A 19,962-nucleotide genomic window follows, 5' to 3' on the forward strand; every position below is an offset into this window, starting at 1 on the left:
TCTGTCAAGTTTGAATGAAGTGTGTTTCTTGACACCAGCTGTATTTTGCTAGAGTTAAAGCAGCAGTGGGTAGAAATGGAGCAAATATGATAAAAAAAAAAGTTATTTTTATAAAACGGTCACTATATCCTGACAGTAGTGCATGAAACAGGTAATCTGAAAAAAAAACAAAAAAAAACATGTGCCTCTGTATCCTCTGTATTCTCCTGCAAGATTTCACAGACCGGAGGAAAACAACCAGTCAGAGCTGATCTGGATTCTGTCGTCCAGCTGATGTCTGTGAGAGCCACGAGTCAATCACTCGTAAACTCCGATCAAGCGTTCAAACTCGGCCGCGCTGATCAAATATGAATCAATGTTCTGTTACTGTAATGCCTATTTCTTGCCTCAAATGTTTTCAGAAACATCTTGTAGTGTACTGTTTAGCTGTAAAATGAGAACGTTTGTGACCCGGCAGCCATGTTGAGATCTGCTGAGGAAATACCAAGCACCGCCCACCAGCCAGAGCACAGCCAACCGAACTGAAATTACCTGTAATTGATCAAAGTCTCCCGTCACGGGCTAGATTTTTTTAAATCCTGGAAACAGAGCCATGAGGAGGTGCAGAAGTCTAGTTTTCTCTCAGAACACTTGAATTACAATATGCTGAAATGTTATTTTTGCCCAATAATGCCAAAAACGTGTTGCCTACTGAAGCTTTAAAAGGCCTTTTTCTTGTGTTGAATGAAATCATGTGACAATGCCAAGAGCTTCTTTTTGGTTTCTTTTTTGCTACTGGACACAGGGTTGTGTAAAGCGCTCTGTACTGGGGAAAGTAAGTAGTAATAAAATGAATGAGCTACCCACACATTGTTATTAAATTATGTTAATTTAAAGCAGCAGTAGGCAGTATATTGTTGGACTCATTGGGCAAAAATTGCATGATAACCTTTCAGCATATTGTAATTCAAGTGTTCTGAGAGATAACTACTTCTGCTCCTCCTCATGGCTCTGTTTTCAGGCTTTCGAACATCTAGCCCGTGACGAGAGACTTTGACCAATTACAGGTCATTTTATTGAGAGAGCGTTCCTATTGGCTGTGCTCCGGTCATGTGACTGGAACTTGGCGTTCCTTCACCAGATTTCACAATGGCGTCACAAACTTTCTAATTTTACAGCCAAACTTTGCACTACAAGATGATTCTGAAAACATTTGAGGCAAGAAATAGGCATTAACGTAACAGAATATTGATTCATATTTGATCAGCGCTGCCTAGTTTGACCGTTTGGTCGGAGTTCGTGAGTGATTGACAGCCGGCTCTCATAGACGGCAGCTGGTCATCGGATCTCAGATCAGCTCTTACTGCTTGTATGTGAAATCTTACAGATGCCGTTAGGAGCACCGAAGGACACCGGAGGACACAGAAGCACATGGTTTTTTTCAGGTTACCTGTTTCATGTACTACTGTCATGATATAGCGTTTATACCGTTTTATAAAAATAACTTTTTTTTAAATCATATTTGCTCCAATCTCGCCTACTTCAGCTTTAATAAGAGAGTTCATACTGGCGGGGAATTGGGGAACATGTTCGCTGATAAAATTTATTTGCGATACGCTAATATTGGCCGATAAAATCGTCTGACCGATAAATTGGTGGGGCTCCAACGGTCACAGTTCTTCTAGCAATGGTACACATAAAAATGGCCGCCACTCTGCCCATCCTGCTATGCTGATTTGAATGGGAATATCCATTCTATTCTGATTCTATTTCTTTGGTTATGACCTTTCAAAGTGTGTGTGGGCTTTTGATATCCACTGTATGTCACAATCCTCAACACCTTTCCTTTCTCTCACCGGTGTTAATGAAAAACAGAAATTCAAAATGCCACAAAAATCACCCTTTAAAAAGAGAGATGAAAGGCTATTGCAAGTGTTACCTGTGATGCTGTGACAGTTGCAGAGACAGACGCTTCATTCATACTTCTAACAAGGAGCGCCAACAAAGACAGATCAGAGATTCTAACGCGGCATCAGTAACTGTGATTTTTCCTTTTGTTATTCTTCTCCTGTCTATCCAAGTCTCACTCACCTCTTAGTTGTTTTGTTTTTTTGACACTCTCTCTATTCTTCATTCTCTGTCGTACTTCCCTCACTCTCTTTGCGTCGGTATACGACCGGTGAGTGGGGAATTGGAAATGGGATATCTCAAAGAGGCCACTCTGACACTGGAGGTTGAATACTAACAACACAACCCTGAATCTCTGCCGCTCTGATCTTAACATTTTTGCTATCCCATCTCACTTTTTTCCTATTTATTCTTCTCAGACTGCCACTCATGTAGCTACTAAATGTATGTATGGTGTATGGCTGTAATCATATACTAAGGTGCCAGCATAGGCACCCATTGGTCAATTTGCTCTAATAATGGCTCAATGCAGAAAAAATAATGGCACAATACTTGACAACAAAGTAATGCTATAGTGTGGGTCAATTTGATAGGTAAAATGGAAAAATTGGAGGTATATTTGTTCATAAATTGAATTAACTGCAAGTCTGTAGACTGTTGTGTCGTCAGCTTTTGTTTCTACCTGTTGGGGACTGTAAATAAAGACACTCAGGAACCATGAAATAATGCACAAAATACATAGTTAAAGCATAAAGATGTGCGCTTACTTTCACATTCCCTACCTTTATCTTTTTTTTTTTCAGCATTACGTGTGAAATAAATTACTTATTCACATGCCTAAAAGCTCTGTCCTACGTCACTTAAAGGTCCCATATTGTAAATAGTGACATTTTCATGACTTTTATATTATAAAGCAGGTTTAAGTTCTATATAAATACTGTGAAAGTATCGAAACGCTTAATCCACAGATAAATACACACAGCCCGTATTCAGAAACCGAGCTTTTGAAACAAGCCATCAGGATTTCTGTCCATTTGTGATGTCACAAATCTACAATATTTAGAGCATTTCAAATTTTAAACTTAAACATTCTAAATGGGTCCCAGTTTATTTCCTGTTGCAGTGTATGTGAATGACATCAGCTGACAGGACGTAAACATGGACCCAAGCTGTTGCCTAGCAACGCAATTCTGTTGCAATTCCATTGAAATGTACTAAAACGGAGCATTTCAGGCAGAGGATAAATACAGGTATATTCAATCAGCACGAGGAAAATAAAGTTTTTTTTAAACATGTTCAAGTAGAAACCCAAAATACAAGTAATAACCTGGAAATTAGCATGATATGGGACCGTTAAGAAAAGACTACATAAGGTTAAAACACTTTTCACCAGATGAAGGCTGTGTACAGATAAGGGACTCATCGAATTGGTGAGATCTCTTACAGAGGTCAAAAACAAGCACATTGAGCCAAACATCCCATTTGTATTTAGCTGAAAGGTGAAAATGGGTGGACGTTACACCAGTAACTGTTTGGCTAGAAAGACACAACAACTAACGATGGATCATGATTTGTGTTTCAGAAACGCTATCTGCGTGTCTGCCAAACTTCCGTTCCAGTATGAACACAAGCAATGGTCCGACAGCACTGGCTAAACTTATGGTCAGTGGAAAAGTTGCTAAGCTATCTAGCGACATGTTCAGTGACTGTATGAACCATAGACATATAAAAGATCTTTATAGAGTTAGTCTGTATATAAAGATGTTTAAATGCAGTAAATGTTTGAAATAGACAATCACTGTTATGAAAAGTTATCTCCTCTCGATGTTCCTACTCTACGTACAATTTCTGAGCCTCCAGCTCCACACTCAGAGCAGCTGTCAATCACAGCTGTCAATCATGACATCACACCCCCTTTTGATAGCATAAAAAAAATAATAAAACCAAAGTTATTAGAAAAATTAACACTTGGAACATACACTGATCAGCCGTAACATTAAGACCACTGAGAGGTAAAGTGAATAACATGGATTATCTCGTTACAATGGCACCTGGCAGTGGGTGGGATATACTGTATTAGGCAGAGAGTGAACATTTTGTCCTTGAAGTTGACATGTTGGAAACAGAAAAAATGGGATAGCGTAAGGATGTAAGCGACTTTGACGAGGACCAAATAGTGCTGGCTAGACGACTGGGTCAGAGCATCTCCAGAACTGCAGCTCTTGTGGGATGTTCCCGGTCTGCAGGGGTCAGGACCTACCAAAAGTGGTCCAAGGAAGGAAAACCGGTGAACCGGGCTGCGTAGCCGCAGACCGGTCAGGGTGCCCGTGCTGACCCGTGTCCAGCGGCCAAAAGCACCTACAATGGGCACGTGAGCATCAGAACTGGACCACGGAGCAATGGAAGAAGGTGGCCTGGTCTGATAAATCACGTTCCATGTGGATGGCAACGAGTTGGAGGTGTTGACTCGGCCTCCAAATTCTCCAGATCTCAATCCAATGGAGCATCTGTGGGATGTGCTGGACAAACAAGTCTGATCCACGGAGGCCCCACCTCGCAACTTACAGGACTTAAAGGATCTGCTACTGACGGCTTGGTGCCAGATACCACAGCAGACCTTCAGAGGTCTAGTGGAGTCCATGCCTCAACGGGTCAGGGCTGTTTTGGCGGCAAAATGGGGAACTTCCCAATATTAGGCAGGTGGTCATAATGTAATGGCTGATCGGTGTACATCAGCGTGATAAGATCTAGGCCTACCTAAAATGACATAATGTTTCTGACGAGTACTTAGATTTTTTAGTTTGGTCCCATCAACTAACATGGAGGAGATGGGCTTTATGACATATACAGGAGCCAGCCACCAGGGGTCAATCAAGACTTTTTTTCATGTCGTTCAGCTTTCCATACAGTCGATTATTATTACCTAGAGGAGTAACGTAGCATTACCTCCAAGGTATAGAGTCAGCATACAATGAGCTAAGTTATAATATTCTCATGTATGTAAACATCAAATCCATATGTTTTGTAGTGATCTCATTTATACAAGACAATGACAAGAAATATTAAAAAGCCAGCCAGAGGCAGTCTTCAACCAACTCACAGAGTTACTGTTAATTAGCTAGCTAGCTGCAGCTAATCAAATCTGCCAGCAAAAGTTGTCATTTCGGCCTGAAACATCCACTATATTGAAATGAGAAGTCTGCTACTGTCTACATCTTTGTGCTGTCAGGGACCAGGGACCTTAATCACTTATCAAACCCTCTTTATTTCCCCCATGTTAACAGGAAGTTCCACAAAATATTCTTCCTTTATTTATCTTTAATCTTTTTTCTTCTCCAAGGCAAGGCAAGGCAAGGCAGCTTTATTTGTATAGCACATTTCAACAACAGGGCAATTCAAAGTGCTTTACAGAAACATTCAAGAAATAATTAAAACAGTTATAAAAACATTAAAACATTAAAGATTAGAAAATAAAAACAAGCTAAAAATAAAAGCTAGGATAAAAGCTAAAATTGCATAAAACTCAAAAGAGTAAAAGTTATAGTGCAGTGTCAGAATAAAAGGCACCCGCAAACAGGAAAGTTTTAAGCTTTGTTTTAAAAGAAGTGAGAGTTGGAGCGGTCCTGCAGGTTTCTGGGAGCTTGTTCCAGATATTTGGTGCATAAAAACTGAACGCTGCTTCTGCATGTTTAGTTCTGACTCTGGGGACACTAAGCAGACCTGATCCAGATGACCTGAGAGGTCTGGAAGGTTCATAACACAGCAGAAGATCAGAAATGTATTTTGGCCCTAAACCATTTAGTGCTTTGTAAACCAGCAGCAGTATTTTGAAATCAATTCTCTGAGAGACAGGCAGCCAGTGTAGAGACTTCAGAACTGGACTGATGTGATCCACTTTCTTGGTCTTAGTGAGGACTCTAGCAGCAGCGTTCTGAATCAGCTGCAGCTGTCTGATCGATTTTTTAGGAAGACCGGTAAAGACGCCGTTACAGTAGTCAAGTCGGCTGAAGATAAATGCATGGACTAGTTTTTCCAAATCCTGCTGAGACATCAGTCCTCTAATTCTTCTTATATTCTTCAGGTGATAGAAGCGTTGTGTATTCAGCCTTTATTTGTGTGAAGCCGGATCTCCGCTGGCCTTGATGATGAGTCGTCCACTGCGGTTGCTATGAAATCACTGATGTATCTTTAAAGCCTCGATACAGACTATGTGAGTTCTGCTCTTCTTTCAGCTGCCAGATATTGTAAGGGGCTTTTGAGTTTTGTTCTGTACTGCATTGCATTCGAGAGGGAATTGTCTGCAGTGGTACTGTAGGACAAATGTACGGGCAGAAATTGGAAAAAGATACCAGCATCCTTCATGCTATGTTTCTTTAGCCCTTTCAATTTCTTTCTTAAAGTGTTCAGATGGAATACAAAGTGAGTTTTAGAAACAGTGTGACTGCACCATAGGTCGACGGAAAGTTGCAAGTGGACCCAACCAGTGATTGTCCAATCACAGCTAAGAAACCTTAAAGGCACAGTTCACCCCAAAATCAAAAATGCATACTATTGTATATTTCCTCTTAAAGGTCTCATATTTTGCTCATTTCCAGGTTCATAGATGTATTTTAATGTTGCACTAGAACATGTTTACATGCTGCAATGTTCAAAAACCCCTTTATTCTTCTCATACTGTCAGCCTGAATATACCAGCTCAGAGGCTCTGTTTGACAGAGGCTGATTCAGAGCCTGTCTCCTCCCACTCTGCTCTGATTGGTCAGCGTTTCTGTCAATCAAACGTCCTCAACAACACAGCACTCTCTCGCCCTCCCCTCACAGAGAGGGAGAGAGCGACCTGTAGCTCTGCAGGTAAAGGGAAGCAGCTAGGAAAAGTTTATAAAACCACTTTAAAGTTTATAAACCAGAAACTTCACCCAGCGCAAGTTCCCGGAGGAATCTGATCAGAAATCGGCAACAAATGATGAACATCTGCGGTCCAGACTCCAGGTTTTCCTGACGGTTTCTCTCAGGTAAATAATGCTATTTATATCTCTGTTAGTTAACTCAGTGTTTACCTCATGCATCAACTCTGTAAACCGTAAACATACACTCTGTTTTACGTGTGTCTTTACAGATCCATCTGTGAGAAATGACCGACAGAATCATCCCAGAGGAGAGCAGACAGCTGAGAGCAGACAGCTGAGAGCAGATAGCTGTGAGCAGATGGTTCTGTTTGGAGATACAGAGCTAACCCGTTAGCATGTAGCTACATGCTAACGGGTTAGCTACATGCTACCGTTATGAGACGGTGTGTAAACACAGCGACCATCAGGGTGGAAAATAGAAGATGTGAAACAGTAGTCAGTTCATTATTTCTGGTAAAAGACACCTGATAAATGTATGGAAGATCAGAGTAATGGTATATTATTTACTGTAGAAGCTGTCTCTGTGTTACCATGACTACAGACCACCGGAGCTTAGCTTACCGGAGTTTACCGGAGCTGAAAGACTTTCAACATAATATTTTCATAATACTTTCATAATAACATATGACTGTCAACATAACTGCAGGTGGGATGATTACAAATGCTGTGTATAATTAATATTGTCATCTGTCTACTCAAACAAAGTTTGACTGTGAAACAGAAATGTGTTGTGTTGCTTACAGTCACTATTTACTACCTGTACTCTTCTACATGCATGACATCAAATATATATAATATATAAATATCAGCTGTTTAAACAGTGTAATTACATAAAGCCTTTGTGAAAGAACATGTTATATTTAGATGATGGGAGTAGATGAAGCCTGTTCTGCTGGTTCTTGCAGACTAACAGAAGGAGCTACTTTGGTCAAGTTCGGTTGTGGATTACACAGAGTGACGCGCTGTGGGGCGGGGTCACCTAGCTGCGCGTTCTCTGGTTCAACCAACCCATGGCTTGCAATTCTCTAATGACATCAGAAGAGAAAGGAAAAGCTGCAAAGTCATTTTCGACACCCATTTCCGGACAAACGGAGCAGGAGAAAAAGAGAGAGGATGGTCTTTTATGACACTATGGTGACCTGTAGACACACTGGGGACAGATATTGATGTTTAAAAGACATGTAAAAGTGCATTTTGCATAATAGGTGACCTTTAATAAATCTAGATTGTTTTTGTGTGAGTGGCCGAGTGTTAGAGATATTGACCATAGAGCGGTGTTAATTTTGGCATCTTTTTTAAATTTTTGACTTAGTCTTGAGACGAAAATGCTTAATATTAGTCACATTTTAGTCATTTTTATCTTTCATAGTTTTAATCGATGACAACTCAAAACATTTTAGTCTAATTTTAGTCACCGGAAAGTCATCACATTTTAGTCAAAATGTTTTCTCTCTTAATTGTGTCAGCTTTTTTTTATTTTTATTTAATCTTAGTCCTGTTAAATCATCAGATTATATTGAACATTCTGTCATTATAGTCATTCTTATTTCACATAAAATTGTTTCTTATCATTATCTGATGAAAAACACAGGTTGAATAAATAAGAATGCAGCTTTGCAGTAAGTTTGAGTCCTCCTGACTGAGCTCTTTAACGATGCTCGGTCAGTCGCACCCACCGGTCCGTTATGAGAGCCAATCTGCCTGCCCGACATAAAAATATGCATTACTCAACCACCTGAACCCGACCCACAAACCAACAACTTTATGTATTATAGTAGCACAATCATCAGGATGGAGGACTGAGACGAGAAGGACAGAGACGGACTGAGCGCAGCTTTCGCAGCGTGTTATGTGTGTGTTTGATAGAGAGAGACAGAGACAGAGACAGAGAGAGGGGAAGAGAAGGTGGAAGGTGACAAAAATAAAGAGAGATTTTGTTAAAGTTGTTTTATCTTTTTAAAATACTTTTAGTCTCGTCTTTTTTCGTCAACGATATTGAATGTTTGATATCGTCACCGTTAGTGTTTAATGACGTCGGTGCCGTCTCGTTCTCGTCATCGTTTCGTCTTAGTCATGGAAAAAAGGTCGTCGACGAAGATATTTCATCACAGTTTTCGTTAACAAAATTAACACTGCCGTAGAAATGTCTGCCTTCTCTTGAATATAATGGAACTAGATGACACTCAGCAATCCAAAAACTCAACAGCAATGTCTCTTTCCAGAAATTATGACCCGGTTACTCAAGATAATCCACAGACCTTGTTGTGAGCAGTTTCATGTAGGAGCTATTTTCTTTCTACCTCGGTGATACAGTTGGAGGTTGTAGTTTGTACTCCAAAGCCAAGGATCATGTCATCACTGTGGAGTATTTCCCCACTGCGTGGAAGCCCGTCCTGAATGATATCAGAGTCCAACTCATGGAGCAAACTCTTTAACTTTTAAATTAAGCTTTATTTAAGTTGTACTAACTGTCAGTTAATAACTCATTTAGTGACTAAGCTAGTTGGTCAGAGAGAGGCTTTACTCACTGACATTAAGAGGCGTGAGGGTTTGTTGGTTCCTTTCCCTTCCGGCCACTTGGTCTGTTTCTCCCACTCTTTCGTTGAAGATCGTGAAACTGTATCTCTCTCTCACGAGGACAATGATAAGAAAGGACACAAGGCTTCCAGTGGCATGAGTGAGTGCTGAATGATACATATTGTTGCATGTTAAAGGTTAATAGACCAAGGAGGGATCCACTGCTGCACATCATAAAAAAAAACAATCAGATCATCATTGTGAAGGGCAAGTTGATCACATGGGACACCATGTGAGAGGTAAACTTTATCATAAAGTCACATAATCTTCAGAATATTATAGTAATTCTTTTAAACACACAACTGTTTTTGATAATTACCCATAATCATCTGTGAAAAGGGGGTATGAACCACATAAATACATGTATAGAGCAATGAAAACCAGCCACAAAATTCCTTTTATGTCAACACATACTTGGCCAATAAAGCTGATTCTGATACCTATGAACACACTACAGTATAGGAGTGTGCACACTGTGCACAATGTGTTTGTGTGTGAGATAGAGAGAGACAGACAGAGAGAGAGCATGAAAATACCCTGTAAGTTTCACTCCAGCGCCTCTCATCCTGTCAGCCCTCTTGCAATGCCGGGTCACTTCAGGGTCAGCCCGTTTCTGATTATCCCAGATGATTGGCGGCTCTGTCTGCGGCCATGGGTGAGTGCCTCGCTGTGACATCAAGCCTTATTGGAGGAGACCTGAGTTCAGGGGCGGGGGTCAGAGGTGACTGAAGACCAGAGGAGGGAGATGTTAGCTTATGATTGGTTTATGAGTGACGGCCTAACGCAGCCAGGTAGGCTGAGAAGAAGAGCGGAACAAGGGGGGTCAAGGTATCACTCGTATGTTGTATTGGATTAGTTGCCTTGGCAACTGTAATAAGGTTACTTTAAATAAGTATTAGCATCATCAATTTGTGTACATGGAATAATATGACATGCTCAATGCTGCTGCTTTATTTGAAAAAGTACAATTGGATAAACTTTACATGCTCATGGTGATGTACAACATGGAAATCCAATTACTATTCAACAAGGTAGAGTTCGTTATATCACAACAAACCGACTGCTTTCATTTCAAATCTACTTTCAAGTTGCCATCATTGAAGTTAATGTGCTTCAGAAAATAGTCTTTTTCTGCTTTGATTGAGTGCTAGTAGTCAAAGAAACAATTGGTCAATCAAAAGTGAAAAAATCCCCCCCCCCCGCACACACACACACATACACACACACATACACACACATACACACACATGCTGTTTGGATTTCTGTCCATTTGTGATGTCACAAATGTACAATATTTTGACCATTACACAGTTTTAAACATAAACATTCTAAATGTGTCCCAGTTTATTTCCTGTTGCAGTGTATGTAAATAAAAACAGCTGACAGGAAGTAAACATGGACCCAAGCTGTTTCCTAGCAATGCAATTCCGTTGCAATTTCGTTAAAATGCACTAAAATGGAGCATTTCAGACTGAGGGTGAATACAGGCATATTCAGGCAGACAGTATGAGGAAAATAACGTTTTTTTTTAACATTATAGCATGTAAACATGTTTTAGTAGAAACGCAAAATACAAGTATGAACCTGAAAATTAGCATAATATGGAACCTTTAATAAATTAAGGCTGATCGCCGCCATGTCCCTTCAGTCATCCCCAGTCCATCACAGTGGCCGGATATTGCTTATCCAGACATTTCTACATATTTGATTGAATCCCGTTAGGCTAAGTGTTGTCTGTAAATAGATAACGTGTTAATAGCCAACTGTTTGATCTATAGGATGAGATTTAGTTGAAGACGACAGTCTGATGCTGCAATAACGTTAATGTATGACGAATTACTGCAGCAGCCTCCGACTCAAGCTAATGTTAGCTAGCCATGCTAGTCACTGTCACCAGCATCATTTAGCCATTTAGCACACTGACAGTGAATATTCATTTATCGTATGTTTCTCAAACCTCAGTGAGAAACCTTGGTTAACCCGCTACACAACAGCTTTTCATCATTTTCTCTCCTGTGACAGCGAGTTTCTTTCCCCCCAAAAGGGAGCGCAGCCTCAGTGATGACGCCATGCTGGTCTGGTCTATAGCTTGGAGCCACAAAACCCCTCTATTATATGTTTATTAGGACATGACAGGAGAACAAATCAGAGATCAACGTTTTTGGTATTTATTGTTGGTGCAACCAACTACACAGCAACTCTTCAGCAACTCTTCAGCAAAGCATTATTACTATCAGCGGTTTGTATAAAGTAGAAGTTTGGAGACAACTTCTTCTCTTTACTCGATTACCGTCTACGAGGGACACGGGATTGTTTAATCGCATAAGGGGTTGGTGGTCATGCGAGCCTACTCTGGATGACGTATTGCCGGTCTGATGCATAGTCAACAACCTTTGGGTAAATAACAGTTATATAAAGTGTTATGTACATTTCAGACGTGCGAGCTTCTACAGTGTCAAGAACAAGTGGTGCAGCTGCCTCTCCTCACTCACCTCCCTCTCTCATACTCTTAACTGCCGCTCTTAATTTATCCTCTCTTTCTTAATCATTCCTGCACTTCAGCCCTACTTTGATACGCTGCCTCAGATCTCCACCTCCGCCCACGCTCCTCTTCTTTAAAGCCTTCATCCTCGCGTTCCTCTCTCTCCGTCTCCGCTCAGACTTGTCCCTCTTTCCGCCTCTGTCTCTTCGTCTCGCCCTCTCCCTCTCTCTCTGTCCATCTTCATCTCTGTACACTATCTCTCTTTCCACCCTAGCTCTCAACCTCTCACTAATCAGTGTCTCATTCTTAAAAGCTTCTTGTTACAGCTGGAAAAAAAAGAAAAAAGGCTGAGCTGCAGACTGGAGAGTGAGCATGAGGCCAATCATCTCCACTCTCTCTCGATGGTCCATCTCAGGTAAGAGATCAAGTGCTGCTAAGGGCTGTTCACATCACATCAAGTCCACATCTAACTTCACCCCAGAGACTGGTTGAAATAGTAAGACTCTTATTAAAACTGCCTGAGCACACAGTCAAATGTCAGAGCCCTGAGTCTGCAAAACTTTGGCAACACATTCTCCATGAGTCCATATTATAGGCTGACAAGAGAATGTCAGGTGAAAGATTAGATGGATTATTGAGCTGACCAACAGCAGCCAATTCAGACAGAATAAATGTCATGTAGGTGATATGAGATGAATGAAGCAGTCTTAGGAACCTCTTCCACTCCTTGAGGGCGCCGTCGCCTACGGCCGACTTTACTTTTTTTCAGAGTCTGTAGCAGGCTCAGTCTTAGAGCTAGAGGGAAGTTACTGTTATCATATGAAACTAAAAAAGAAATCCATTGCCCTACCAGCATGTCTGGAAAAATGCGAAATAATGCTTCGAAGTTACGCAAAATTTTGGCGAGGAAAAACTGGCATAGCGATATTTAAAGGGGTCCCTTGACCTCTGACCTCCAGATATGTGAATGAAAATGGGTTCTATGGGTACCCGTGAGTCTCCCCTTTACAGACATGCCCACTTTATAATAATCACATGCAGTTTGGGGCAAAAACCATGACGTTTTTTGAATGCAGTATAATGTGTTATTTTTTCGCCTATTCTAAAAATGGTGTGTTTGAATATTTCTGCATACGGGGGTCCCTTAACAGTCTTGGAATTACATAAATTGGGTATCGCTATAAAGCTGAGACTCTTGCGGATTCAATGAGCCCAATTGTATTCATGTGTGATGATGTTAGTCCTCATAGTAGCCATTTCATTGTAGTGAGCATATCTTTTGAAATTTTACATCACTGTATAAAATGACCTGCTGTGACCTCTAGGATAATCACAGCCTCATGAAACTTTACAGCCACAAAGTAGAGACCTAGAGCATTCAGAAGATGGATGGCTTCTCTAGGTAGATTGACAATAAGGGGGTTTCTGAGCAGTTTCCAGAACAGAAGTGCTCACCATCCAATCACTGAAAAAATTAAATTCTTGCAGAAATCTCCAGATGTCAAAAGTTTTTTAAATCAAATCACAGCATGGCTTTTTTCTATGGTGTTCCTCAAGGTCTTGGTGTCTTAATGTGGTATTTTGGAGGGATTAATGATCGGATTTTTTATCAGATTTTAGATTTAGATTTTTATCAATTCTCGAGTGTTAAAAAATGGTTAAATTTAGCACCAAATCTGTGTAACAAATGGTATCAACCCAAAATATTGCTGCAGCCAAATGCATTATGTTGTAAATTGATTTCTTTGAGATTGTCCACCCTTTTTCGTAAAGAAGCTTTGTAGTTCATAGAAAGACGGCACCGGAGAGAGCACAGGTTTCAGAAATCTAACATCTACTGAATTGATAATATATCACTACGCTATACTATTAGAATAATGATGGTCATTTGAGATTCCCTTTTTACTTTTGAGAGCAGCGCAGCAGCAGTATGAAATGTGTTGCTACATTCATTCATGGTCCCAGTCGCCATTGATGAGCACTTGCAATGTCAGTAAGTGGGCAGGAGATTTTAAACCTCAATAGGTGGGTAGCTCCGTTTCATAACAGACAATTTAGTCCAAAAAATGAATGTTGGGGGGGAAAAAAGAAAAAAAAGAAGGTAATAATCTCAGTTCCCGGCCTTTCAGAAACATGTTGTATTGTACTGTTTAGCTGTTAAATGAGAAAGTTTGTGACCCGGCAGCCATGTTGAGATCAGTTGAGGAAATACCAAGCACCGCCCACCAGCCGGAGAAAAGTCCGCCTCTAAAGTGCCGTACAAAAATAAAACAAAACGTTCTATTCTTTTGTCATATATTTCATGTGTCTACCAAAATGGCCTATGTTGCACAATACAGATATTATAAATATGCATTCTATTATAACTATTTACTTACTTGCTTATTTATTTATTAAACTTTTTGCCCGGCTGCTTCCCAGAGGAGCATAAAATGAGCAATGGACATAAATTGAAGTTAGAAAAATCAAACACACAGATTTTTAGAACAATCTCAAACTATTTCCTGTCAAGGACCTACAAAATCAACAATAGACCACAGACCATGGATGTAGAAGAGGTTGTGTCCTGTGCTTTCGTCCTGCGTGTTAGTAAATAGCCTACAACTAAATTCTGTTTATGTCATGCTTCTAGCACTACTAGCTACTGGCCGATAGCCGGTTGTTTTGGAACAGGGATGTTTGAATACATCCACCGTGGTACAGGCTTACAGCATACAGCCCATGGGTGTATTATAAGATAATAAAAGTGATGAATTACAGCCAATATATCCATTATTACAGCCGCATACAGCTAGCAGGAAGCTGGCAGAACCGGATATGTCATATTGAGCGTGCAGGGCGGTGCAGTCCCGTGGGTCGGATGCACGTTCATCGAGGCGAGGAAAATAACTCTGGATTCAGCTATTAGTGAACTTCACAACATTTAGGACATAACAATTTAAATGAGGGTTATTTAAGTGTTCGTACTGGAAAGTTGATTTACCTAAAAAAAAAAATGATCCTCTGATTTACAGACGTCTCTTTATATATTCATGGCCACAGACTCATTGGCGTTTTCAGTCCAAAATGGTGACAGCGCTACTGCAGCGCCATCTAGCGGCTGTTGTCAAAAAAGCACCAGAGTTTTTGTCTCTTTGCTTCTATGCCCTTTGCTAGAGGCATGCCTTATGTTCTGCTAGATCTGATGTAAGCGAGGGAAATAGAGGAAAAGTCAGCCGTGTTTGTGCCTATCCACGCTGCTTCAGTAATAAAAAATATTGTGATAAATTAAAGAGCAACAGGCTGAGACCGAAATAGACGCTAAGTCTCAATTACATTACTTATTGTTATTCTGTACTTGCGAAATGATTGACAGCAGCCGACTTTACCTTGTTGCCTGGCAACAACAACAAAAAGACACTTGGAGCACCTCTGCCTGTGGCTTTTCAAAATCAAGGCCTTAAAAAGCGTTTATTGTGCCTAGTTCCAGGACACTGGATGAAACTGCACTGAAACAAAGCAAATGAGATGTTGTTGTGGCATGAATGCGAGGCTTGAATATGAGCGCCAACCTTCGCTCCACATGCTCCCATCTCACTTTAAATATTGAGTATTTCTAATAAATATGCTGCTGGTCTCTCACACATTCACACACTGCAGGGCTTTACCGGAGAAATGTCAGCTCACAGGACGGTCAATATCTGATAACCTTTTTATGCTTGATCAGAATATTTAACAGCGACTACCAGGTTAGGCGGTGCTTAAAGCAACACTCCAAAATCTCTTTTAAAATATCAAACGAAGGGTGGCTTTTAAAAGGTTTGTGACTTGAGGAGGGCAGTGGCTGTAGTCGGTGCCGGTGACCCAGTTTTACGCTGATAAGAAAGTATCACATCATAGAAAGTTCTCAAACAGTCCTGAAGCATAATTCACTTCTCATCTGTCCATATATGCTCTGTCAGCCCCTTCTCATTCCCAAGTCGTCAAAATATGGCAGCTTGGTCAGTGGTCCTATGCTTCAAACTATGATCCTCTACGTGGCCATAGTTATGGTGGAAGTAAAGGCCTTTACACAGCGGGGGGGTGACGAATAAACAACATGAAAATGGGATATACTCGCCTGCTAATATTAAGGAGCCCTTTTTCTGTTGGTAAACCTGATGACATATTTTGTGGACGAAGTGCTAAGTGTTAGTGTTAGTGTGAGAAAAGTTAGCATTAACCAATGGGACCAGATTAGCCGACCCCTACACCTCTGGCAGACTACTGTTACTTCAGGAGGAGAGGACGACTGGCTAGTTAGCTAGCTAGCTAGCTAGCTTGTCCAGAGACAGACAAGAAAGCTAGCAAATGCCTGCTCTCCCAGGGAAGTAGTCTCCTGGCAGTTAAGAGTGACGCACTGCTGCTGCCACCAGTCCGCTGCTGGGTTCATTTTCTGTAACTAGTGTTGCACGAAGGCATGGCGGAATTAACAAGCTAGCTAAGTAGCCGGCCGTCCGACCAGCAAGCTGGTGGCCAGCGGCAGCACTGTCAAGATAGATTGAGGGCGTATAAATCTTTGAATGTCTATAGATATCTATGCTGCAGTAAAGTCAGTCAAAAAGAGAGTCGTACAATATAATATAAAGTTTCAGTGATGGAGAGAAAAAGCTGCTAATTAGCCTTCTGCTAACAGCTGCCCTGTGGTCAGCAGAAGGCTAAACTATTAGCAACATTTTTTGTAGCTTGCTAGATCTCTATTGTACGTGATATTGATTCTGGCACCCAACCACACAGCAAGATGACATTTTCTATGTGCAACTTTAGTCCACTGCTAGTGTTTGCCTCCAGTCTTTCCTTTGTTTCACCTCTAGCTAATCATCATTGTATAAACTGTCATGGCCATTTTCAAAGGGGTCCCTTGACCTCTGACCTCTGACCTCTGTTCTATGGGTACCCATGAGTCTCCCCTTTACAGACATGCCTACTATATGATAATCACATGCAGTTCGGGGCAAGTCATAGTCAAGTCAGCACACTGACACACTGACAGCGGTTGTTGCCTGTTGGGCTGCAGTTTGCCATGTTATGATTTGAGCATATTTCTGGACAATATTTGTCATTGTTTTGCATTGTTAATTGAGTTCCAATAATAAATATATACATATATTTGCATAACGCAAGCATATTTGCCCACTCCCATGTTGATAAGAGTATTAAATACTGCATTTTGAACAGAAAAAATGTATATAATCAGTCCAGCAGAGAGACAATGAAGAGGGAGAGGTAAGGTGAGTGTCTCGAGTGAACCAGACAATTTGCGCCAATAAAACAAGGATATTGTGTCAATTACTCCCACCCAGGTTAGCTTTGGGCCAATGGAAACTCATGAATCAGTCACTTCACTCAGGGTGCAACAAACCATTCCTGCTGCTGCTTAGCTTAGCTTATTAGCCAGCTAGCTAATTGGCGAGCATGGAGAAATATTTGAGTCAGTCCATATTGTCAAGTGACACTAAGACTAAACTAACTAAATTGAGAAAAAATGACGACAGTTATATTAAACGACAGCGGTGGGAGACTAAAATCCTTATTTAGGTTGAAAAGCTTTAGAATACAAATAGTTCCAATGGCATTTAAGAGTAGAAATGGTAGTGAGCATTATGCTTAATCGGTGTTACGATTATGAAGGTGTCCTTTGGAAAATGTTCTCCCCTTAAAGGGGTCCCTGGCCCCAAAAAGTTTGAGAACCCCTGCCCTAGAGGGTCCGAGGTCCACCCACCACAGTCTCACACAATCCTGTGGGAAGCACTATAGTTGCCGAGCACATTCATGACTCCACATCCAAGAAAATCCGTTAACCTGTAGTTCCTTTCATCCAACATTGCCATATTATTGGGTAGAATGAGCATTGGAGGCTGTCTGAAGTAAATGGTAAATGGACTTGCATTTACGGTATATAGCGCTTTTCTAGTCTTCCGACCACTCAAAGTGCTTTACACTACATATCAGCATTCATTCATTCACACACACACATTCATACACTGATGGCAGAGGCTTTGCCCATCAGGATCTAATAAATACTCATTGACACACCGATGGCACAGCCTTCAGGAGCAGTTTGGGGTTAAGTGTCTTGCTCAAGGACACTTCGACCTGTGAATGGAGGAACATGGGTATCAAACCGCCGATCTTCTGATTGGTGGATTGTGGCTCTACCTCTGAGCCACAGCTGGCCCAGTCTAGTGTGGCTTCAAACTTTTAGTCACCACCAGTCTGAGACAAGAAAAAATAATCCAAATACCTACTTTAATCTTCTTTTACATGCATATTACATTATTTTCCATTGTCCTGACTTAGCATTAAAGGTCCCATATCGTGCTAATTTTCAGGTTCATACTTGTATTCTTTGTTTCGTCTAGTACATATTTACATGCTGTAATGTTAAAAAAAAACGTTATTTTCCCCATACTATCTGCCTGAATATACCTGTATTTATGCTCTGTCTGAAACGCTCCGTTTTAGTACATTTCAATGGAATTGCAACGGAATTGCGTTGCTAGGCAACAGTTTGGGTCCATGTTTACTTCCTTTCAGCTGATGTTATTTACATACACTGCAACAGGAAATAAACTGGGAATCATTTAGAATGTTTATGTTTAAAGCTGTGTAATGGTCTAAATATTGTATATTTGTGACATCTCAAATGGACAGAAATCCTAATGGCTTGTTTCAAACGCACAATTTCTGAATACGGGCTGTATGTATTTCTCCGTATATTGAGCGTTTTGATAGTTTAACAGTATTTTTATAGCACTTAAACCTGCTTCATAATATAAAAGACATGAGAATCTCACTTTTTACAATATGGGACCTTTAACAGTTTATTTGTATCAATCAGAATGAACATCAACACTGTGATTTCATAATTAAGGTCATGCAGAAGCCAATATGGCAGCAGTAACCGCAAACTCATGCCCGCCTACTGTACAGTCGTATCTAATACATAAAACACACACGTGAAAATAAGCATTTAAAGGCATTAACTGTCCCTCCCTCCATCCATCCATCTATAGCTCTCTCTCATGCAAACACACACACAAGTGAAACACACTTTCCTGTCCACTAACTAATGCATGCTTTGAGGGCTGCTCCTCTCCCTCTCCATCATTAATGCTCATCTGATGTCTGATGTTCAGTGACTGATCAATCTCAGCGTGTCAGAAGCCCCATGTCTGATTAGCACAGACGCGCACACGGTCTCACATACTGTGATTGACATTTCACTGAGGCTAATGAAGGAGACATCTCAGTGGCGGGGGCTAATAAACTCATTGACAGAGGGTAGCAGGATGAGTTATTTAACACCTCTGATCCTTCCATTTGGGCCTACAGCACTGCTGGATCAAGATGATGATTATTTTGGATACACGTCGAGATCACTTTCAAGCAATGGTGGTTAATTTATCCAAAATGGGATCAAATGTGTTTGTAGTAGGGTCGTCAAAGTTAACGCTTTAACGCAAATTTGTTTTAATTTCTTTAATGCATTGACGCAACTTGTGATTTTTATGTTGTAGCAGGCTCAGTTTTAAAGCTAGAGTGAAGATACTGGCATTATATGAAACTAGAAAAACCTAAGGAATCCATTTGTACCAGCCATGCTTGTCACGTGTTTGCCATGTTATGATTTGAGCATATTTTTTACGCTAAATGCAGTATCTCTGAGGGTTTCTGGACAATATGTGTCATTGTTTTGTATTGTTAATTGATTTCCAATAATAAATATATACATACATTTACATAATGCAGCATATTTGCACACTCACATGTTGATGAGGGTATTAAAAACTTGAAAATCTCCATTTAAGGTACATTTTGAACTAATACAAATAAATGTGTGATTAACTTGCAATCAATCAAAATAAAATATTTCGATCGATTGACAGCTTTAATTTGTTGGGTTAAAAAAACAAAAATGGCAGACCTGCACATGCATCCATGTGTGTACAATACTTATGGAGGCAAGAAAAAAGTCTGATGAAAACAGGGTTTTAACTCTAGAACCCGCTCATTTTTGGGCACACTTTTTACACCCTTTATTTATAAGCTTTTGTCACTACATGTCTTAGCAAGGAATTCCAGATATTA

General features: G+C 40.5%; 1 long non-coding RNA gene across 1 annotated transcript in view; it reads right to left on the reverse strand.

The window, feature by feature from the left end:
* Nucleotides 1–8,993: 8,993 nt before the first annotated feature.
* The window catches only part of LOC141772171 (uncharacterized), a 74,616-nt gene continuing 63,647 nt past the window's right edge, over nt 8,994–19,962 (reverse strand). Inside the window, exons 2-3 of the long non-coding RNA XR_012594869.1 lie at nt 9,908–10,067; nt 8,994–9,535 (exon numbers count right to left, since the gene is read on the reverse strand). This is a non-coding gene — a long non-coding RNA (uncharacterized LOC141772171). The remainder of the gene's footprint in view (nt 9,536–9,907; nt 10,068–19,962) is intronic.

This window comes from Sebastes fasciatus, chromosome 8 (assembly GCF_043250625.1).
Source record: "Sebastes fasciatus isolate fSebFas1 chromosome 8, fSebFas1.pri, whole genome shotgun sequence".
In the NCBI taxonomy this organism is placed as follows: domain Eukaryota; kingdom Metazoa; phylum Chordata; class Actinopteri; order Perciformes; family Sebastidae; genus Sebastes; species Sebastes fasciatus.